General features: G+C 40.5%; 1 pseudogene; it reads right to left on the reverse strand.

Moving 5' to 3' along the window:
- Positions 1–4,339: 4,339 nt before the first annotated feature.
- Positions 4,340–18,571, reverse strand: LOC122222508 (annotated as a pseudogene).
- Between the last annotated feature and the right edge of the window lie 4,270 nt (positions 18,572–22,841).

Here is a 22,841-nt window from a genome sequence, read left to right on the forward strand (position 1 = left end):
CTCTGCCTCGATGTGGCAAAAGCTTTCGGTGAACCCCGGGCTGGGCTGGAGTGACAGGTGCCCCAAGGACTCCGCTCCTTGCCTCTTCCAGGCAGCGATTTCCAGGCTAGCACTTTCTTACTTTTGGCAGTGGGGGACGGGGATGAATGATGGGGAGCGCTGAAATCAGCATATCATTCAAAATGGGACGTACATGGGGAAGTGACTAGATCTCTGCTTCCCAAGGCCCTTCTGAGGAAGTTTCTAGAAGACCTGAAACGGGCTGCTCTGGGCCCTCCTTGAGCCGAGCAAGGCAGTGAGCAGCCTTCATCTCCTCCGCGAGGAGCCTGACAGGAACCAGACAGGCCTCTGGGTCAGCCTTGCACGCGATGAGCAAGTTCCTTAAGATCCAAGTTTTCCTCCTGAAGTAGTTCTAGTGAAAAGTGTCTCGAGCCTCAACACTGGTTTGTTCGCAGGCAACTTAACTCTGCTTTGGGCGCCAGTGAAAAAGCAGCGGGTGCCCTTCTGTGGGGGTGGCACTGGAGGGTGGGGGTTTGAGTGGGGGTGAGGCTGGGGGGTGGGCGTGAGGAGTGGGGGTGAGGCTGGGGGGTGGGGGTGAGGAGTGGGGGTGGGGGTGGATGAGCATGAGTGATTGCGCAGATGTTTGTGTATAAACGTGAATGTGTGAGAATGTGTGTGAAAGTATGAGAGAATGTATGCATGTGTAAGAGAGTGGGTGAGAGGATATGTGTATGTGTGTGAGTGCAAAAGTGTGTGCCTGTGACAGAAAGGAGTTGTATGTACAAGAGAAAGCGTGCACGTGTGTGTGAGAATGCGTGTGATGGAGTGTATGAGTGTATATATGTGTGTGAGTGTGTAAATGTGTGTAAGAGTATGAGTGTGTGTGCGTGTGTGTGTGTAAAGCTGTTTCATTAACTGGAGAGCGAGGAGCCTGAGCCCTGGGGCCGGCTCACCCGAGGGAGGGAAGCGCCTGCACACATGGACAGCAGGGTACCCGGGTGGTGCCTCCACTTCCTGCAGCCCTCCCTCTGCAGCCACCCTGCATACCAGGCTGGCTGGTACCTGGCATCCTGATTCCAGCAAGTTCATCCTGAAATCCACCCAAGTATACTGGGCAATTTTTTTTTTGTCTCAAAAAAACACTTATTTTTCTGACTTCAAAATATGACACTTTGAATAAAAATGTAAACAAAAAAAATTACAGTGTGTGAATCCACTTCCTTCAGATACCATGGTTAATATTTTAGTCTATTTACACTGAGTTTTTTAATGCCCATTTTTATGACATGAGATCATAATGACTATATTGCTTATTAGCCCACATTTTCCCACTTTGTGACTTCAAGAATTTCCCCTGATACTAAATCTGCTTCTATTTTTAAAAATGTTTATTTGAGAGAGAGAGTGACCGAGCAGGGGAGGTGCATAGAGGGAAAGAGACAATCCCAAGCAGGCTCCACACTGTCAGTACAGAGCCTGATGTGGGGCTCAAACCCATGAACCATGAGATCATGACCTGAGTTGAAACCAAGAGTCAGACGCTTAACCGCCTGAGCCCCCCAGACGCCCCTGATATTAAATATGCTTCTAGACTCCAGTGTTCCTCACAAGATTCATTCATGTGGGCAGGTCATGATTCAACGAATTGAGTACATTTTTTTCTGTTTTATGAAAGTGTCTTCTATATATTCCTGAGGTAAATTCCTAGAAATTAAGTTACTGGGGCAAATATATAACCATTTAAGATTTTGGTTCCTGGAAATGTAAAGGATGAAATGTGAAATAGGTACTTGACCTACCATATAAACTTTTACTATTACAGAAATTGCTACTTAATCCTTTTTTTTCCTGTACCTCATGTCTAGAAACAGGGTCTCATCATAAAACAGTGTACACGAAGCAGGTTTGGAATGACCTCAAAACCGGCACAGCAGCTACATTTGTGTGCGTGGGTTTTTATCTGCCCCAGCTTTTTTTTAATTGATAATTTTTTTTCGATGTTTCTTCTTATACATTATTTATTAAGATAAAATTCACATATCATAAAATTCACTTTTAGGGTATTCTCTTCAGTGGGTGTGAGTATATTCACAGATTTGTGCAACTTTCACCACTATCTGATCCCAAACATTTTCTTCACCCTCAAAATTAACCTACACCCATTAGCACCTGCTACCCATTCCCCTTCTGGCCCAGCCCATGGCCACCACTAATCTACTTTTCGTCTCTGGAGTCGAAACATTTCGTATTAATGGCATCATAATATGTAGTCCTTTGTGACTGGCTTTTCTCACTTAGCATGGGGTTTTCAAGGTCCATCCATGTTCATGAATCGGCATTTCCTTCCTATTTACGGTCTTCTGTGTGTGGATATACCCCATTTTGTTTATCCACTCATCAGTTGATGAGCATCTAAGTTGCTTCCACTTTGGGGGTATTATAAAAATAATATTGCTATGAACATTCATGTACAAGTTTTTGTAGGGACACATTTTCATTTCTCTTGGGTCTATTCCTAGAAGCGGAATTTCTGGGTTATGTGGTAACTCCATGTTTAATTTTTTGAGGAACTGCCAAACTGCTTTCCGAAGTGGCCAAAAGTTTGGGTTCTCATTTTTGCTTTTATTTTTATCATTACTTTGCATGGCTGCTAGGTTCCTTTTTCCTGGACCAGCAATAGCAGATCACGGGGTATGCGCAGTCTACCTGGTTTTGCAGATCAATTGCTCCCTCTTCTGTTGCCAGAGTGAAGGGCACTTTCTTAAATAAATGACACCTTTTTCTTCTACCATATTTTGGGATGGTGCAATCTTGCTTCACGTTTGCGCTTAGTTTTTGCTATTTTCTTCTTCGCCTGCCCCTTAGGTGTGCCATAGACATGAGCAATGGGTGGTTTGGTTTTCTCTCCTTGCTCATCTGTACAATTTTTAGGAACATGGGTGGAGAGAGTCGAATTTCAACAGCTGCCATTGTCCTTTGGGACAGCCAAATGCATTATTTTTAGACAGTGGAAAATGCCATAGGGGAAAAAAAGCAGGCAGAGATGATAGAGCAAATCAGTATTCTACGTAGACAGGATGTAGTTACAAGTTACCTTGTGTCCCTTAAAAAGATGTGTTGAAATCCTAACCCCTAGTACCTGTGAATCTGACTTTATTTGGAAATAAGGTCTTTGTAGATGTAGCTGAGGTCATACTGATTGGGGGAGGGGGTCCCCTAATCCAACATGACTGGTGTCCTTATAAGAAAAGGAGAAGGTACACCGATGTAAAGGGTAAACTCCAGGTGACAATGGAAGCAGAGATTGGGTGACTCATCTACAAGCCAGCATTCTGTTGGGGACCCCAGAAGCTAAGGGAAAATGTAGAACAGATTCTTGCCTTGAGCCTTGAGAGAGATCTTGGCCTGGTTTGACCCCTTGATTTTGGACTTCCGGCTCCAGAACCTTGAGGGAATCTGGTTCCCTCACAGTCACCCAGCTTTAAACCACCCAGTTTGTGTTTCCTGCAGCCTTAGCCAACTAATACTGACATCAAGCAAGGGCCATTCTACTGGCTTACTACCCAGGGAAGAGCTTTTCCCTGCGGAGGGCACAGCCAGTGCAAAAGTTCTGAGACAGGAGTTTGCCTGGCAGGCTCAAGAAGCAGCAAGGAACATAAGGTGATCACGACCAAGCTTAATGTGGCCACCATTCTCACTGTGCACTTGAAACCATCGTGTTTTACACCTTCCATTCACACCATGTTATTATATTAACGATCGTGCAATAAAACTGGGGGGAAGGGAAGCAGCAAGGAGGCTGGGGACAGAGCTCGCAGGGCAGCAGACTGGGGGGCACACCTGGCCACCCGCTAGGCTCGGCACCCAGAGGACTTCAGATCTGATTCCAGAAGGGCTAGAGGGCCGTTTTCAGCAGGGACAGTGCAATCAGAGTTTCATGATGCAAACGGCCTAGCTTTCCTGTGGCGAGCAGAAGCGACGAGACAAGAGTGGAAACAAGATGGCCACCGGAGGAAAAATGGTGGCTCTTGGGGCCACAGTCGGGCGGGAGGGGGCAGAAGTGGTGCGGGCGGGCGTAGCTGGAAAGTCAAGCCAACAATATCGCGATGGGTGGGATGTCGGGTGAGCGAGAACCAGAGGCCAGTCAGGCTGAATTTTTGGCCTGCACCGCTGACACCCTGGGGGAGATGGAGCCGGCTGGAGAGAAAGGAGAAAGACAATTTCGGGTTCGACGTGTTACGTCTGAAATGCCGATTAGACATCCAAGTGTATAAACAGCTTCTGTTTTCTCTCTAAAGAGGATTGAAACACATTCCCGGCGTTTCTTAAATGCACACGCCTAGGCTTTGCAAAATGCAGATGGGTCATCGCTTGAACATTTAGACGTTCGGAACAGATCCCGTGATGCGCTTACCCATCCTGTTAGAGGAACGGAGGGCGCCTGTGCCAGGAATGGCTGCGGGTCGGGCCTGTGCTGCTCAGGGAGACAGACTATGCTCAGCCGGCGCTCCCGCGGCCTGTCAGCGCAGTTCCCCACAGACTCTACGCCTTTAATGGCAGCTTTTTATAGCGCAATCCAGTTTCCTCCCATGAGGAGGGAGTCGGAGGGGTGTAAGTGTTCCCTGGAGGGTCTCCATTATCCCCAGCAGGAAAGCAAGTGGTAGCAACCCATGTTGTGTGCCCCCCACAGCGAATGATCTGTGTCACCCCTTTTAGAGAGAACCTTTTCATCTAGGGGGAGCACAACAGTTAGTTAAGAGAGAGAGAGAGAGAAGGAGACCAGGATAGTTGAGCAATATTTGCATTTTGGCTAGATTGAAAGTACTCAGCAGCTGCTCTGTAAGCGGTGTTTGAGGCATTAAGGCCGCTGTGTGTGTGTTTACTATTGAAGTAGGCTCTGCTTATAGAGAATTCATCATACCGAGCCCAGAGCACAAAAACAGGCTCTAAGAGAGTGGAAGATGCAGGAGAGAAAGGGCATGAGGTAAGGCAGTGTCCCTGTGGAGGTCAGAGGCTGGGATCCAGTGCCCTGGGAAGGGCTGGGGTGTGACTCACTGGCAGGACAAGGAGAAGATGGAAGGGTGGGCGCAGATATGGGGGGGGGGGGGCTCAGAGCAAGTTCCCAAACCAATGGCTGAAACTTTTTCTTTGAAGTAGGAAGGGAGAATGAGAATCAAGGGCTTCAGGAAACCAAAGACTTGAAATAGTCACAGCAGAGGGTGGTAGAGGGAGCTGACTTGGGGGCACCTTAGGTTTGCGGGGCATGCGGCATCCCTGCTGAAGGTGAGATTTCTCTCTGGCAGTGCCCCACAGTGCTGGTATATAAAGACAGGTAGATGCTGGTCCATTTAGCTCAGGTTTACCCAGGTAAGTATAAAAGGATAAAGGCACAAGGGAGTTCCAAATGTTGGCGAGAAGACCCCAAGATTGGTTGAGCAGTTTGTCAGTGTAGCCCAACTGTGATAACCATCAAAATGCCCACGTTTTAGTGAGTTAACACTACAAACTAGATTTCACAGCCCAGTCTGGGGTCAGGTCAGTGGGACACTGACAGCACCCAGCCTGAGCACGGGGAAGGAACACCAAGTACTGTGGGTCAGACAGAAGTGGAGGCAGCATGGCCTCATCTAGCTGCAAGGGATGCTGGGAAATTGTTGGGAAAAGTTGTATGTGTATGTTGTATGTTGGGAAAAGGGGGAAAGGGGGTTTGCCAACAGCTTCAGTCTCAGCTGTTCTTGATGAGATAGACCATGGAATCCAATGGCACAAAGGGAGACGGGGAAGTGAGAAAGCCCCATAGGAGTTAGAAGAAAAAGAATCTCTTCCCACTAGAGGAAAGTATGGCAGGTTTGAAAAACAACCTGGAGCGCTGCCCAGACCTGCTGGGACAAAGCAGCTGTGGGTTCTCCACTTTGGTGCGGGGAAGTTCAAAGAGACTGAGAAGCCATCAAGCAGGCTTTGGCAGATGAAAAAAGGAGGTAAAGTTTGGCATCACAGCTGCAGCCCCCAAACCAAGGATTACTCCCCACCTTTGAGATGCAGAATGACCACATGTACATTAACACACTTGTCCTTAGTTCTAGTCACAGACTGTCACCACAGCTTCAAGAAAATATGGCCCTTAACTTTTATAGTGTAAAAGAATTCACATGTAAGAATTCTTTAGATTTTAAAATATTTTTAAGTCAATAGGCGCTGATTGGCAAAATGTAAGGCTACCCCCTGTATCCAGTGCTGTTACTAAAAATGATTCTTAGAAATGACTCCCTCTCATTCTCCCCGTATCCCTGTGAAGCACACTGAACATGTGTGTGACAGATGGAGAGGCTGAGGCTCAGAGTATTAGGACTCAGACCTGTGCCCATGGGGGTTAAGAACTCCACTGAGCTGGGCAGAGGTCGAGGCAATTATGGATCTACGAGAGGGTCAATCTTGTGGATGGATTGGGCAGCAGGGGCAGACAGAGAGAGATGTGCTGGAAGGTCTGGATGGAGTACCCACCCCCATGAAGGGAAGCAAAACTCCCCCCTTCCAGGCCAGGCAGCAGAGCCTAAAGCCAGTAAAAGTGGCCCTGTCACGAGTGTCACAAAGCCCAGGCAGTGCCATGAAGAGGATGGCCCATGAATATCACTATGCCGGAACATGTGTTACCCTATTAAAAAAATTGTTTTTATTTCAGGATACATCTTCACAAATCTGATTTTTATTTAGTTTTTGATTTAGTTTTCTTTTCCTTTTTATTTTAGGAGGAGGGAGGGGGAGAGAGAGAGAGAGAGAGAGAGAGAGAGAGAGAGAATCCTAAGTAGGCTCCACACTCAGCACGAAGTCCGATCTGGGGCTCGATCCCACAACCCTGGGATCATGACTTGAGGCAAAATCAAGAGTCCAACACTCAACCAACTGAGCCACCCAGCTGCCTCACAAATTTGACTTTTTAAAAAATACACACAATAAGCAGGAAAACCAAAACTATGACTCAGTTGTCTTTTTGACCTATCTACTGGTTCTTCTTTCTGGAGGCTCCATATTCCCAAGTAACCAGAGTAGGGGATCTTTGTGAGCATTCAATCAGGCATCTATATTTTCTTTAGGTAAATAGTGTTCTGATCTAAGTAGATGTGGACACGGGAAAAACATCCATGTTTTAAAGGTTAACGAATGTGTCATTGCTCACATTTGTATTCAAATACTTTTTACACTAGTTTAACAATGGTGCTGAGAGTATCCATTAACAGTGAAATGGAGACTGTAAGCCATTAATGGTTTTATGACTTCTGTGTATTACAGCCATGGAGTCTTGTAAATTTGTGTACATGTGTATAGCTCATTAAATGTTCTACTGAATTGTAATATTCAGCCTAATATTAGGTTGTTTATAGTCAGGTTTTAAAGTAAAATCTCAGAGACAAATTAGGTCAGCTAAATTAAAACACAGGGAGGGTGTCTGAATTCTATTATATAACCTTTCTTCTTCTCAAAGGATATAATTCTCTGCATTCTTCTGAATGGAATTTTAATTTCCTTTTTCAATTAAAACACTAAAGAACACTTTTGGCTTTGTTTGCAATTTACATTAAAAAAAGGAATTCTTTACAAATCAGTGAAAAAAGAAAATGCTGCCTTTATGACCTACCATACTCTTTTTTTTAATGTTTATTTATTTATTTGAGAGAGAGGGATAGCATGTGAGCATAAGTGGGGGTGGGGCAGAAAGAGAGGGAGAGGGAGAGAATCCCAAACAGGTTCCTCACTGTCAGTGCGGAGCCCAACACAGGGCTCTGTCTCGTGAACTGTGAGATCATGATCTGAGCCAATATCAAGAGTTGGATGTTTAACTGAGCCACTGAGCCCCGCCCCCATGACCACATTCTTAATCCATCTAAATATTAATGTTTCACAATAGGTTTGTTTATTTATTTATTTATTTATTTATTTATTTATTTATTTTAATGTTTATTTATTTTTTGAGAGAGACAGAGCATGGGTGGGGAGGGGCAGAGAGAGGGTGAGACGCAGAATCCAAAGCAGGCTCCAGGCTCCACAGTGTCAGCACAGAGCCCGATGCGGGACTCAAACTCATGGACCCGACTGTCAGGAGATCATGACCTGAGCCGAAGTCAGATGCCTGACTGAGCCACCTAGGCACACCCCAGAATAATTTTAATAACTGGATTCTAATGGCAAAAGACAGAAATAAACAAACACTAAAAACTTTTACATGCAAGTGTGTATTTGCACAATTTGTCAACAAGAAATATGAAGAAATACTGATTGAATTTGTTCATTACTTCAAAATGTAATTTAATTTTAAATTAGGAATACATTCCATACTTCAAAAGGTATATATCTAAAAGGCATATAATAGAATGCTCCTTACAGCATGGTTTATAATACTTCAAACCAGAAACAACCCAAATGTCCCGCAGTAGCACATAGATAATTATAGTGTGATATATTCATGCAGTGGAATATCATATAGCAATAAAAAATGAACAACTACTTATGCAGCAACGTGGATTCCTGCAGCCATAATGTGGAGGGAAAGAAACCAGTAATAAAATTATCCATATGATTCAGTATGATTCTATTTCTGTGAAGTTCCAAAAAAGGCAAAACTAATCCATGGTGTTAGACATATGATAGTTGTTACTTTCAGGGAGGAGAAACAGGACAGTGTTTGGACAAAAGCATCCCTTCTGGGGTGCTAGTTATGTTCTATTTCCTGATTGGGGTAGCGGCTATCCAGCTATGCTATTAAAGAAAGAAGGGCTACTTTGTTATTAAAATGTGAGTGCTGCATTTATGGATTTCACTGACTGGTTCCCCAAGGGGAAAAATCAGGGATTTTACATGCTAGAAAAGAGAGGTTCATTATAGTTTTGCCAATTATGGATTGCAGCTTGTACTGAGGATTGGCCGGGAGGAGTCCCTATGGATGTATATCTTTGTGTGAAGCCCATCTTGTTCTGTAGCCCAAGAATTAGGTTGGGTGACCCTAACAGAAGTCATTCAGACTCTTGGTTATCAGCTTTTCTAGTGCACTGCTCAAAGTTTACTTATTAGCTTATTTATCAAAGTCATTTATCAGCTTAGGCTGGTTAGAACAGCATTCAGATTTGATAAATGCCAGGCAAGTGTTGCAATGATTGTAAAGTTGTTCTTTCACAAGCACTTTCTAGTGGCCCTGCCTTACTCAGGGATAAAAAGTTGAACTCAAAGGATAAGAAAATTATCAAGGCTTTCTTATCCATATTAGGTTCAGATCAGTTTTGAGTATTGTATCAAATAGATTTTTTTTGTTTTATTTATTTGTTTTATATTTAATGAGGTGTGATGTATACACAGGACAATTCTTTCTTATTAGTATACAGTTCTCTGAGATGTGACAATCACACATAGTTGTGTAACCACTGCTACCACCACCCACACAATTAAGATGCACAAAGATCCCCTCACCCATAAAAATTACCCCCTTTCCTAATTCTCAGTTGTTGGAAACCCATGATTTATTTTATTTCCCTATAATTTTGCTTATTTTAACATGTCATATGTCTTTAAAAAAATTTTTTTAACATTTATTCATTTTTGAGAGACAGAGCATGAGTCGGGGAGGGGCAGAGAGAGAGAGGGAGACACAGAATCCGAAGCAGGCTCCAGGCTCCAACGAGCTGTCAGCACAGAGCCTGACACGGGGCTCCAACCCACAAACCGTGAGATCATGACCTGAGCCGAAGTCGACCGCTTAACCGACTGAGCCACCCAGGTGCCACAATGTCATATGTCTTTTGAATCTGACTTCTTGCATACAGCATAAGGCATCTGAGATTCATCCCTGTTGTGTTTATCAGTAATTCAGTCCTTTTTTTTTTTAAAGTAGGTTCCATGCCCAGCACAGAGCCAAATGTGGGGCTTGAGCTCACGACCCTGAGATCAAAACCTGAGCTGAGATCAAGAGTCAGATATTTAAAGGACTAAGCCACCCAGGCACCCCAGTAGTTTATTCCTTTTTATAGCTGGGTTGTGTTCCATTATACTGATGTACCACAATGTGGTTATGACCTTTCCCCAGTTGATGAGCAAACAGGAGATTTCCAGTGTTTGGTGATTATGAATACAATGGCTTTAATCACTTGTATACAAATAAAGGTAAGTTTTCATTTCATTTGGGTAACACCTAGGAGTAGGATTATTGGGTCATATAGTAAGTATATGTTTACCTTTATAGGAAACTGACAAGCTCTTTCCCAAAGTGGCTGCCCCGTTTTGCTTTCCCACCAACAATGTGTGGGAGTAAGTTGTACTGCATCCTCACCAGCAATTGTTATTGTCCGATTCTTAGAATTTCAGCCATTCTAATAGGTGTGCAATGGTATCTCATTGTGGTTTTGTTTTGTTTTCTCTAGTGGCAAATAATGTTGGGCATCTTTTCATTTTTTGTATTGATCCAAATTTCTGTCTGCTATCAGAATTCTTCTACCTTAAAAACTTCCTTTAACATTTCTTATAATGTAGATCCGCTAGTAATGAATTCCCTCAATTTTTGTTTGTCTGAAAAAGCTTATATTTCTCCTTAATTTTGTAAGATATTTTCATTGGGTATATATAGCATTCAGACATGAGAGTTCTGTTCTTTCTGCACTTTAAAAATGTTCCATTGTCTCTTGGCCTGTATAGTTTCTGAGGAGAATCTACTGTAATTCTTACCTATTTTCCCTTTATCTTGTGTATTTTTTCCCCTCTGGCTTCTAAGATACTCTCTCTCTCTCTCTCTCTCTCTCTTTCTTCTTGTATTTGACTCTTTGAATATGATGTGTTTAGATGGATGGTTTTGAGGAAAGGCAGTATTTATCTTGCTTAGTATTCAACAAGCTTCTTGCATCTGTGGTTTATTTCTTTCATTATTTCTATAAAAATCTCAGCCATTCTCTCTTCAAATATTTTTTATGTCCCTTTCTCACTCTCATCTCCTTCTGAGATTCATATTATATAGTGTTAGACTGTTTGATATTGTCTCACAGCTTTTGGATTGCCCTCTTTTTTTTTTTTTCCTGTTTGTGTTTTGATTTGGGTAATTTCTGTTAACCTCTTTTCCAGTTGATTGATCCTTTCTTCCATGGTGTCAAGTTTTTTTTTTGAAAGTTTATTTGTTTATTTTGAGAGAGTGAGAAAGAGAGAGAGACAGTGCAAGCAGGGGGGAGAGAAAATCCCAAGCAGACTCTGTGCTGATAGCAGACTATTCTGCTGATAACGCAGAGCCTGACATAGGGGTCAGTCTCACTAACTGTGAAATCATGACCTGAGCTGAAATTAAGAATTGGTCACTTAACCAACTAGCCACCCAGATGCCCCTGGTGTCAAGTCTTCATGAGCCTATTCAGGCATTCATCATTTGTTTTAACCATGTTTGCTTTATTCTCAATTCCTATTTGATTCTTCCTTATAGTTTTTACTTCTTTGCTGAAATTCCTCATCTTTTTTGCATATTGTCAACTTTTCCATAAATCTTTAACATATTAATTGTAGTTATTTAAAATTTCCTATCTGATACTTACAACATCCAGTCATATCTAAATCTGCCTTTGTTCATTGCGCTGTCTCTTGAAAGGAGTTTGCTCTTTCTTGACTTTTTGTCTTGCAATTTCTGGTTGAAATCCAGACATGGTGTATTTTCAGTAAAGGCTGAAGTAAATGGTATTTGCACTGAAATAGGAATGGGAACATCTTCTTCTACTAGGCATTTAGGGTTGGAAGTTTAGTCAATATAAGCAGTAGCCTGGTTTGGTTTATCTTATTTCTATGGTTACTCTCAGTACACCTCGGGCTTCAAAATTCTCTGGTTTTACCTTATGCATAGATTGGGGCTGTGATGACAGAGTTTTTCTCTTGTTCCTGTTACATTCTCAGCTTTATGTTTTTCTTATGGTCCCATGCTTCAAAGAGGATATATGGAAGAAGCTAAGGACACAGAGAAGCATGAAGAATTGGGGCCATCACACTCTATCATAGGTACCAATCTCTCAGAAGTTGTATTTATTAGAATTGCTTTATAATCGGGGCGCCTGGGTGGCTCAGTCGGTTAAGCGTCCGACTTCACTCAGGTCACGATCTCGCGGTCTGTGAGTTCGAGCCCCGTGTCGGGCTCTGGGCTGATGGCTCAGAGCCTGGAGCCTGCTTCCGATTCTGTGTCTCCCCCTCCCTCTGCCCCTCCCCCGTTCATGCTCTGTCTCTCTCTCTGTCTCAAAAATAAATAAACGTTTAAAAAAAAAAAGAATTGCTTTATAATCTTTTTGATTCAGGATCATGATGTTTGATGAGATGTAAGTATGCTACAGCATTTTAGAACCTGTTTATATATAATTTGACAACCCTACTGATTAGAAACAGAGGTAGAAAATGCATAACTAATATTTACAAAGCACTCTTCCCTTTGCCAAATTCAGGCCATGTGAAAAGATCCTATGGTACATTTTGTCAGATTTTGGATAACCAGTTGGCTTTTTCTTGAGTTTTATGTAAGGAACTCTCATTTATCCAGTTTTAACAGGACGTTTAGCCAGCAAGCAAATATTGCCTTATCATCCTAGTGTATAATCTAAAGCATTTCTGTTATCTAGCATCACTTCATCAAGAAAGTTCAGGCTTCAAGTTTCTTGGATTGGCTTCCTCTGCCTTCTGTAATATATATATATATATATATATATATATATATATATAAACTCATACATATAACATGTTAATATACATTTTATATATTTATATATGTTATATATATATATATATATATATATATATATATATATATAATATATACTATATATAATTTCCCCAAGTGACCAATGTTGACCCATAGGCAGGGACATCTCTATGCCCCTATTCAGTAGGAAGAAGTTACAGAAAAGAAGACCTTCCACCTTCAGCAACCTTAAAGATTTAAGGGTTAAAATTGTTCACAGGGGAATGATGAGGGAAACAAAGGTAGAAAGAAATGTAGATAAAATGAAATTTCCTTATTGTGCAACCCATTGACAAATACTTGAGGCAGGCAGAGTATGATATTCTTACAGGAACTTCCAGCTGTTTTAATGTTATCATCATGATGATGAGCATAAGATCTTTATGGGAACATGTTTTAAAGAGGTTAAAAAGCATAACATAATTCATAGTATATTAAGTATCAACAAGGTTAACTTACAAAAATCAATCAGTATCTATAAGGATTAGACACAGAAGTGGAAAGCATAAAGAAAAAGAGTTTAAAAAGAAGGAAGTAAGGGGAGAAAAATAGTGATTTTGGGTATTTAGTCTTGTTATGGTGATCTTGGGTAGAAGCTGTCTACGTCAAGTATTCATCAGCTTGGTTCAAAGTACTTGGGTAGCTACTGTCAGCCATAAAGTAGTTTACTTCATCTGGATGTAAATTTAAGGCTCAGTTTGAGATAATATTCCCAGTTGTCCTCTACTATCAAATCAATTTCTATGACCTTCTTTTGCATAGGAGATAGACACATGGATCCAGAATAAACTCTTTGTAGTTTTATGACAGTATCTGTTGTTAAGATGCCTTCATAGGATCCTTTCCAGCATTGTACCAGAGAAGATTTCCAATTGGTGTCTTTTCCAGAATACTTAGTACCTAGGTTGAAGCAGTGAAGAGGTTCTAAAGGTGAAATTTTTGAAAATCCAGCTTGCACCCATGGAAGATAAGAGTAACTATTGAATTTCATTTTGACAGCACTTAGCTAGATCTGTATGATGCAAGGTCAAATCAGCGATGTGTGCTAAGACTTACAGGTGCATGGTCTTCTAGTTATTGTCCCAGAAGTTTATAGTCATGGGTTTCAGAACGGGCTGACCTGATGGCCACTAGGGGTAAAATTCTCAGCCAGGGATGTTCAAGAGTTTCAGAGAACTTGACCAATTTCAGTTTTTTCCCCTTAATTTAGAGCTTAGATTTGACTTATTTTTTATTTTTATTATTTTTATTGCATTATATTTATTTATTATATACTATTCATATTTTTGCATTGACTTGCATTATAAAATCAAATTTGTTTAAATAGGGGTACCTGAGTGGCTCAGTCAGGTAAGTGTCTGACTTTGGCTCAGGTCATGATCTCACAGTTTGTGGGTTCGAGCCCTGTGTCAGGCTCTGTGCTGACAACTCAGAGCCTGAAGCCTGCTGTGGATTCTGTGTCTCTTTCCCTGCATCTCCCTGGCTCATGCTCTCTCTCTCTCTCTCTCTCAAAAATAAACAGTAAAAAAAAAATTTTAAATAAAATAAATTAAATCTGTTTAAATAAAATAATGTTCAGCTCTAATAAATCTATAAAAATGCAGTAAATGTTTAAAACAAACCATCAAAATCTTAGAGGAGAACACAGGCAGCAACCTCTTTAACCTTGGAAGTAGCAACTTCTTACTAGACATGTCTCTGGAGGCAAGGGGAACAAAAGCAAAAATGAACTACTGGGACTTTATCAAGATAAAAATCTGCACGACAAAGGAAACAATCAACAAATTTCAAAGGCAGCCTATGTAATGGGAGAAGATATTTGCAAATGACATATCTGGTAAAGGGTTAGTATCCAAAATCTTTAAAGAACTTACCAAATTCAACACCCAAAACCAAATAATCCAGTGAAGAAATGGGCAGAAGACATATAAAGACACTTTTTCCAAAGATGAAATCCAGATGGCCAGCAGATACATGAAAAGATGTTCAACATCACTCATCATCAGGGAAATACAAATCAAAACTATGATACCACCTGATAACCTGTCAAAATGGCTAAAATGAACAACTCAGGCAACAACAGATATTGGCGAGGATGTGGAAAAAGAGGAAATTTTTGCACTGCTGGTGGGAATGCAAACTGGTGCAGCCACTGTGGAAAATGGAATGGAGATTTCTCAAAAAGTGAAGAATAGAACTACCCTATGACTCAGCAATTGCACTACTAGGTATTTATCCAAAGGATATAAAATACCAATTCGAGGGGGCACATACACCCCAATGTTTATAGCAGCATTATCATCCACAGCCAAATTATGGAAAGAGCACAAATGTCCATCAATTGGTGAATGGATAAAGAAAGATGTGGTATGTATGTATATACAATGGAATATTAATCAGCCATAAAAAAGAATGAAATCTTGCCATTTGCAATGTTGTAGATGGAGCTAGAGTGTATTATGTGACACAAAATAAGTCAGTCAAAGATAAATATATGACTTCACTCATATATGGAATTTAAGAAACAAAGCAGATAAAATAGGGGAAAGGAACAAAAAGAGATGCTGGCAAACTATAAGAGATTCTTAACTATAGAGAACAAACTGAGGGTTGATGGAGGGGAGGTGCTGGGGGATGGGCTAGATGGGTGATGGATATTAAGGAGGGCACTTGTTGTGTTGAGCATTGGATGTTATATGTAAGTGATGAATCACTAAATTCTACTCCTGAAACCAATATTACACTATATGTTAAGCAACTAGAATTTAAATAAAAATTTGAAAAAAACATTTAAAAATGATAAATAAGAAAAATCAACACGAATCCAATGACATTTATTTTTTTAAAATTTTTTTTTTAATGTTTATTTACTTTGACAGATAGAGAGAGAGAGACAGAGCATGAGCGGGGGAGGGGCAGAGAGAGAGGGAGACAGAGAATCCGAAGCAGGCTCCAGGCTCTGAGCCGTCAGCACAGAGCCCAACGCGGGGCTCGAACCCACAAACCATGAGATCATGACCTGAGCCGAAGTTGGTTGCTCAACCGACTGAGCCACCCAGGTGCCCCAACATTTAAATATCACACTATTCCCCACAAAAGAGTTCAATGCAAAATAGGTGTTGCCTGACATTCAGTTTGTGTCTTTATCTTTATTCTCAGACAAATATTTTCTCTTAAGACTAATGCTTTAACTGTTCCTTGTAAAGATATTTAATTTATTCAATAATTCATTCATTATTTACATTATCATCTATGACTGATCATAAGCAATTAGCTATTATCTTTCTAAAATTTTAGGTTAGGAATCATTATTATATTTATTAATAAAAAATACCCTTAATTTTAAAAATGTCATTATTTCTTGTACTGTTTTTAAGTAGTTTGTTTTACTGAGTGTTTTGTGGATTAAAAATAAATAAATATTTCTATTTCCTAAGTTGATGAGATCTATGCAGCTCTTTATTATACCAGATATTAAAACCTTAAAAGTTAATCCTCATCATCATTGAAAATTTTTATAGGGGTCAATTGTACCACACTTATATTTGTGGGATATTTTGCCCAGCTGCTCAATACGGAGTAATGCAACTCAAAGAAACCAGACTGTAAATTAGTATCTGTGTCTAACTGATACTGATACTTTTTTTTTTCAACCTGTATAATTGATCTTCCAAGGCATACGGAAAAGGAATACAATATTTAACTTTAGCAGGATTGCTAAAGTATTGGCAACCAACCAATGCCCTGTAAACACTTTTATTTTGGCAATGGTCCACAAGGTTAACTTCTAGAGAAGTTACAATGAACTTCCCGATACAATGAAACAACTCAAGACAACTAGACTATATAATTTTGAGAGAAAATATATAAATTAATACTTGCTTATAATTACTTAGAAAATGTATGTATACTACTGTTGCTACAGACAATAAGGTACATACCCTTTAGAAAACACAATTGGTCACATATTGTTCTTTTTAGAAATAGTCATATAAAAATGGAAATAGACATTTTAGCATCAATTCTTTGTTTTAAGTTTATTTATTTATTTTGAGAGAGAGAGCAGAGGAGGGGCAAAGAGAGAGGGAAAGAGAGAGAATCCCAAGCAGGCTCTGCACCATCAGCACAGAGCCTGATGCGGGGCTTGAACTCAAAAACTATGAGATCACAACCTGAGCTGAAGTCAGATGCTTAACTGCCTGAGCCACCCAGGCACCCCCATTTTTGTTTTTTTAAGCATCAATGGGTTTGATTAGCAAATATCATCCATGTAGGTATGACTGCCAAATCACAAGCCAAACAAAGTATGCCTTTGATTCTAATCATTATTGTAACTTAATAAACTGTAAATTATATCATGACTTGTAATCCCTATCCACTACCAGAATTTGTAATATATGGCCATTCTAACTCACAACCCTGAGATCAAGAGTCAGATGCTCAACCAACTAAGCCAGCCAGGCGCCATATATGGTGATTCCAAACCACCCCCCCCAAAAACAAAAAACAAAACAAAAAAAACCCCACAACACCATGTGCACACCAATAGGTTTTCCAAACCTCCCAACAGAGATATTTTTCTTTATATGTTCAAGTACTTCATCATATCTGTGTGAACAAATCCTGGTGCAACAATACTCACTCTAATTTTCTTTCTTGTTACCTTTAGTAAGAATATGTGAAAATCCAACTAATCCTCCTTTACCAGTGCTATGCACAGACTGGCCAGAGTTGCCTTTTAAACCAAATATGTGCTATATTAACAAGAGGCCTTCTTGGTTGTTGAATCATAGTCTTCATGGCAGCTTTGTAAAGTACAAGTCAGCATGGAACCCAAGAGATTAGTATGAGCTGAGATGTCATATCTTCAGGCTTTGTTCTTGCTAAAAGGCTATCCTGTTCATTCTAGCTGCATTTACCAAGAAATAAACTCGATCTAAGTTTTTCTCCATCTCTTCAAATGTATTTTGAACCTCATGTTTTTTGGCAGCATCATAGCTAAATACCAAAAGATCTCCACCAAGGTCACCAGGGCCAGTGGCTTTGGCCACTTCCAGATTCCTGGAAATGATGGCCAATCAGTAGCGTTTCTGGGCCATTAATTGGGCCACTGCCCTGCCAATGCTCTGGGAGCCTCCTGTACATCTTGGACCTGTCCATCTTGCACACTGTCCATCTTGGACCTCAGAATCACAAACTCAGAGGGAAGAGGTCTAGGAGTGGCAGCTGCCTTCCAGATTCCCTCGGTTCTAAAAAAGCCAAAGTGCCCCAAAAAGCTACCATTGTACACCTCCTCCTACTGCCACCCCAATATAAAGTTTTTGATAGCTGCATTTTACCTCTAATTTTCTTGGAAACTGTGGTGAGTAAGAGCAATAAGATTTTTGATTAAACGAGAACACCTTACCAAGTCCCTTTATGACTGTCCCAGTACCTAGGGAGTAGGGATGGTATCCCCCAGGTGGGAAAATTACTGTCTAACAATTTGTGTAGTTATTTCAGTGCTTGGAGTAGCTTTTCTGCTAGAGAAGTCTTCACCATCCAGAGAATTTATAAATGATCCCAAGTACATATTCATAATCTTGTGACTTGGGTAACTGGATAAAGCCCATCTTTATGTGTTCAAAAGTCCTCTGGGATATGGCTCAGACCCATATGTATCCCACTTTTTAAGTTTTATTTTTTCCTGGGTTATGATGGTACAGATGAGGCCTAAGCCCTCCACATCTCTAGCTACCAGTGAGAAATTTCCCCACAAACTCTTATTCATGGTGGAAGCAGTATTTTTACATTTTGGTCAAACTTTACCTCGTTTTTTGGGTGCAACCACATGGCCATCTTAGCTGCATTAGAAACCATTGAAATGGACAGAACAACTTTATTTTAGCAAATGTTTCTTTTGTTTCTGAATCTGAGGCTGAATATCCTATGTCTGAGACAGACTTTATGCATAAATATATTCATTTTCTTACATTTGTCTCATCATAAATGAGTTCTCTCAGCAAGGCCAAAAGTGCCACTTATTTTGTTTAATGATCTGCCAGTGCATTCCCTTCACCTTTTTTTAAAAAAAATGTTTATTTATTTATTTTGAGACAGAGAACAAGCATGAGTCAGGGAGGGGCAGAGGAGACAGAGTCCCAAGCAGGCTCCATGCTGTCAGCACAGAGACTGACTTGGGGCTCAGTCTCATAAACCGTGAGATCATGACTTGAGCCGAAATCAAGATTTGGATGCTTAACAGACTGAGTCACCCCAGGTACCCCACCCTTTCCCCTTCTTTATAATTGCTCTTACTATGTGCCTTAATGGCTATTAATTCCATCTCTTGGGCTGACCCAGCTTTGGTCAGTTTTATACAAACTCTTACACAGTTTTATGTAGTCTCTGTCTAACCTCGATGGTATTGACCTCGATCATTTAAAAAGAGCATTTGTTCTGGTTGCCTGTGTGGCTCAGTTGGCTAAGCATCTAACTTCAGCTCAGGTCATGGTCTCGTGGTTCATGGGTTTGAGCCCCGTGTTGGACTCTGTGCTGACAGCTCAGAGCCAGGAGTTTGCTTTAGATTCTGTGTCTGCCTCTCTCTCTGCCCCTCCCCCGCTTGCTTTTTGTCTGTCTCTCAAAAATAAATAAACGTTCAAAAAAAGTTAAAAACAAAACAAAACAAGGAACATTTGTTCCCCATTCCATAGGGTAACATCAACTCAATCTTCCTCTTGGACACTCAATTTTACAGTTGCTGTTATATAGACATGAGGGTCTCCTTCATCAAGTAGTGGAAGCAACATGGCAGGATTAAGATTATAACAGTGACAAATGGTCACACAAGAGACAAACAATAGGGGTCAGTCCTAGTTAATCGGTTGACTGAGCAATGCTGGATGTTGCTTGTTAGTAATCAGGACTGAACAGCATGTAGAACCTATGAAGTTAGTGGTGAGGCAAGGATGTATCCACAGATGCATCTACCAGTTTTGCATCCATGATCATGGCACATAACAGGAAGGAAGACACTAGCCATTGAATCTAGAAAAATATGTAAACAGAAAGTGGTTCTTCCCATGTTGTTGAGCCAAAGCCTCTATAATTGATACCTTCCTGCCAACCCTTTTTTTGCTTCAGCACAAGGAAATGTACAGAAAGGACATAAGATGTGCTTTCTTTGTTTTTGTTTGTTTGTTTTTGTTTTTGTTTTTATTCCAGTAGACCTGGGGTTGCGGTCTCCTGTAATTTAGATTTCAAAGTGACAAAGTCAGTTCCAGCTTTTCAACTAAATTCTGGTCACCTATTTTTGGTTAAGTTCTTGAGGGAGTCAAGTTAGTCTGGAAAAGTTGGGAATCCATAGCCTAAACTTAATACCTCTTAAGTTTTGCAAATCTTACCAATTTTTATCTGGTTGTTGGGTTTAGATTTTGCTGGACCATCTAATCCAATTTTGGGGTAGAGTGCTCTCTTTGGTGGAGAAGTCACCTCCTAACTAATGTACTACCTTTTGGCAAAATTGTAAATTTTCTTTAATGGTTAACCATATTCAGCCACTTGCTCTTTCAAGAGGTAGACTGCATCCTTGTTTTCCAGGAGAGGTAAGTATGAGGTAACGTCTTCAATATTGAATGAAATCTTAACTTTTTAGGAGTGTTACCTTTTTAAAATAATTACTTAAAGAATAAAAAAAACAAGAAACAAAAAAATCATAAAGGTGCCTGTGTGAATCCCCAAGGCATTACTGCCCAAATATATTGTTAGTCTGTTCCAAATAAAGGAAAACCTATCAACTGTCTTTATTTACAGAAATGCTAATGAAGATGAGCCAGGCCACTACTGTGAACTATTTTCCTGTTAAGTGGAACTGAAGAGAGAAGAACATTAGCATTAGGCACTCTGGAAACCTAAGAATGATTCACTGAATGGCTCTTAAGTCTTGCAGAAACTGATATCGCTTTCCACTAGGTTTGTAGGAAGGCCATGCTTAGACTTGTGAAAAGAATTTTGTTGTTGCTGTTGTTGTTGTTGTTGTTGTTCTGAGGATCTATGACTGGTTTATTCCTTGAATACCTTCTGATTTCAGAAGACATTAGAATGGCTTAGAAGGATACACCTGTATCTCTATAGGTTCTGTTCTCAGCATTTTCCTTCCATCAATAGAGCTTTTGTTCACAGATTGCAATGTACCAGTTGAAGTAAGGGCTCTAAAGTTCCAAAAGTCATTGTCTAGGACAGTTTAAGAAAGTTAAAGGCACAAACAGCATGCTGTGAAATTGTGTTTCTAGTGATTCTTTATTTTCTAAGAATAAGCTTTCCAGTGAGCAGTTAATCTGACAGCTGCATTTATATAAAAGGCTTCTGCCAGGTAGTTGAAAGGTATGGGAGCACAAAGGAGTAATCAGTATTGTTCTGTTGGTCTTAATATGGTAGCCAAAGTCTCAATACGTGTAGAAAAGGAAGTGGGTTTTAAATACCTACTGTAACACATCAATTTATCTGACTGGTTGTTGTAATGCAGTGGGGCTCAGGATAGAAAGGGTAGCACTTATGTCAACTAGGAATTGGCCTTTTTGTCCCTTTATGTTTACAGAGGTGTAGGCAGGGTCCTAACAATGCCCCCTTGCTCCAGGAGTCCTAGTGCTGGTTATAGAATCAAACATTAATGTAGGTGCTGCCAAGAAGGGATTTCATAGTTGTAATTAAAGTTCCAAGTCAGATGACATTAAGATTCAGAGGTTATCTGCATGCACCTCATCTAATCACAAGTCCTTAAAAGCAGAGGACTTTTTCCAGCTGATGGGAGAGGAATAAGGTAGAAGACGAAGGTAAAAAGGGAAGTCAGAGAAATTCCAAGAATGAGAAGGAATCCAGGTGCTAAGGCTGGTGCAAAGATGGAGAGGCCACATGTGAAGGAGTGTGGAAGGCCAGTCCCTGGTCCCTGACTGACACCCAGAAAGAGAACCAGGACCTCAGTTCTTACCACTGCATAGAACTGAATTCTAACAGCTTCCTGAATAAGCTCTGAAGTAGATTCTTCCTCTGAACCTTCATATAAAAACCCAGCCTGGCCATCACCTTGGTTTCAGCCTTGTGAGACCCTGAACAGAGAGCCCAGCTGAGCCAACTGTGTTCTGACCTACAGAGCTGTGGAATAATAAATGGGTATTATTTTAAGTTGCTAGGTTTGTGATAACTTGTTAAGCATCAAAAGGAAGTGAATACAATAATTTTTCTGAAAGAGGAAAACAGGAAGCATAGCTGAGCACTTTTACGGCCTTTGGAATTAAGTCTCTGGAGCTCTTTTGGTTTCAACTAGCATTTTGTTTTCAAGACAAGCCCGGTATGGAAGCAGAAACCTGATATTTTGCCCCACCTCCACAATGGCATGTCATGGTCAGGAAGAATACCACATAATTCACTCTGAGATAAATCAAAAAAAGCAAGGTCTTAACCTTTTATTCTAGCCCCGCCAATAGATAAAATATCAAACATGTCCCACAAAACTACTGTGATGTTTATGAATATGACAATCAATGAGAAACATGTGAGCAAGTTTCTGGTTTCTCACCAGAAACAGACAGGTATTGTATATGGGGCGGCCTTGGCAATATTGCAAGAGTTTTGTATGTGTTGGGGGGATTTGTTTTTGTTGTTCTTTTAAACTTTTGTGCTTTATATTTAATGAGTAAATGCTTCTGAAGTCTGACCCCCTTGCTCTTTCCATATAAACTTGGCCTTTTCTTTCCCCAATACTTTTGCCTCTGAATCTTCCTTTGATACTGGACACATTTTTTTTTTTTTCAAAGTCCCTGCTGTTGGCAGTATCTCCATCTATTTTTTTCACCATTTTAGACTTTATTCTGGATTAACTGAGAACAAGAATTCTCACATGTCTATTGTCCCTGGGGTTCAGGTTTGGTGTTAGCTCCCTAGATTGGAGGGCCATGGATTTCTTTCCTTTTCTATATTCTTCATCTCTAAGTGTTCTCTGATAATGTCCTACTCTCTTTGGCAGTTCCTCTAAGTTTGTGATCCACCCAATTTCTTCTTATTGATGTAGCAACTTGGGGACTCAATTCTATCATGACTTCTTCAGATAGTGCCCTTTCTGGTTTGCTTCCTT

This window comes from Panthera leo, chromosome B3, assembly GCF_018350215.1.
Source record: "Panthera leo isolate Ple1 chromosome B3, P.leo_Ple1_pat1.1, whole genome shotgun sequence".
NCBI classification, from domain to species: Eukaryota; Metazoa; Chordata; class Mammalia; order Carnivora; family Felidae; genus Panthera; species Panthera leo.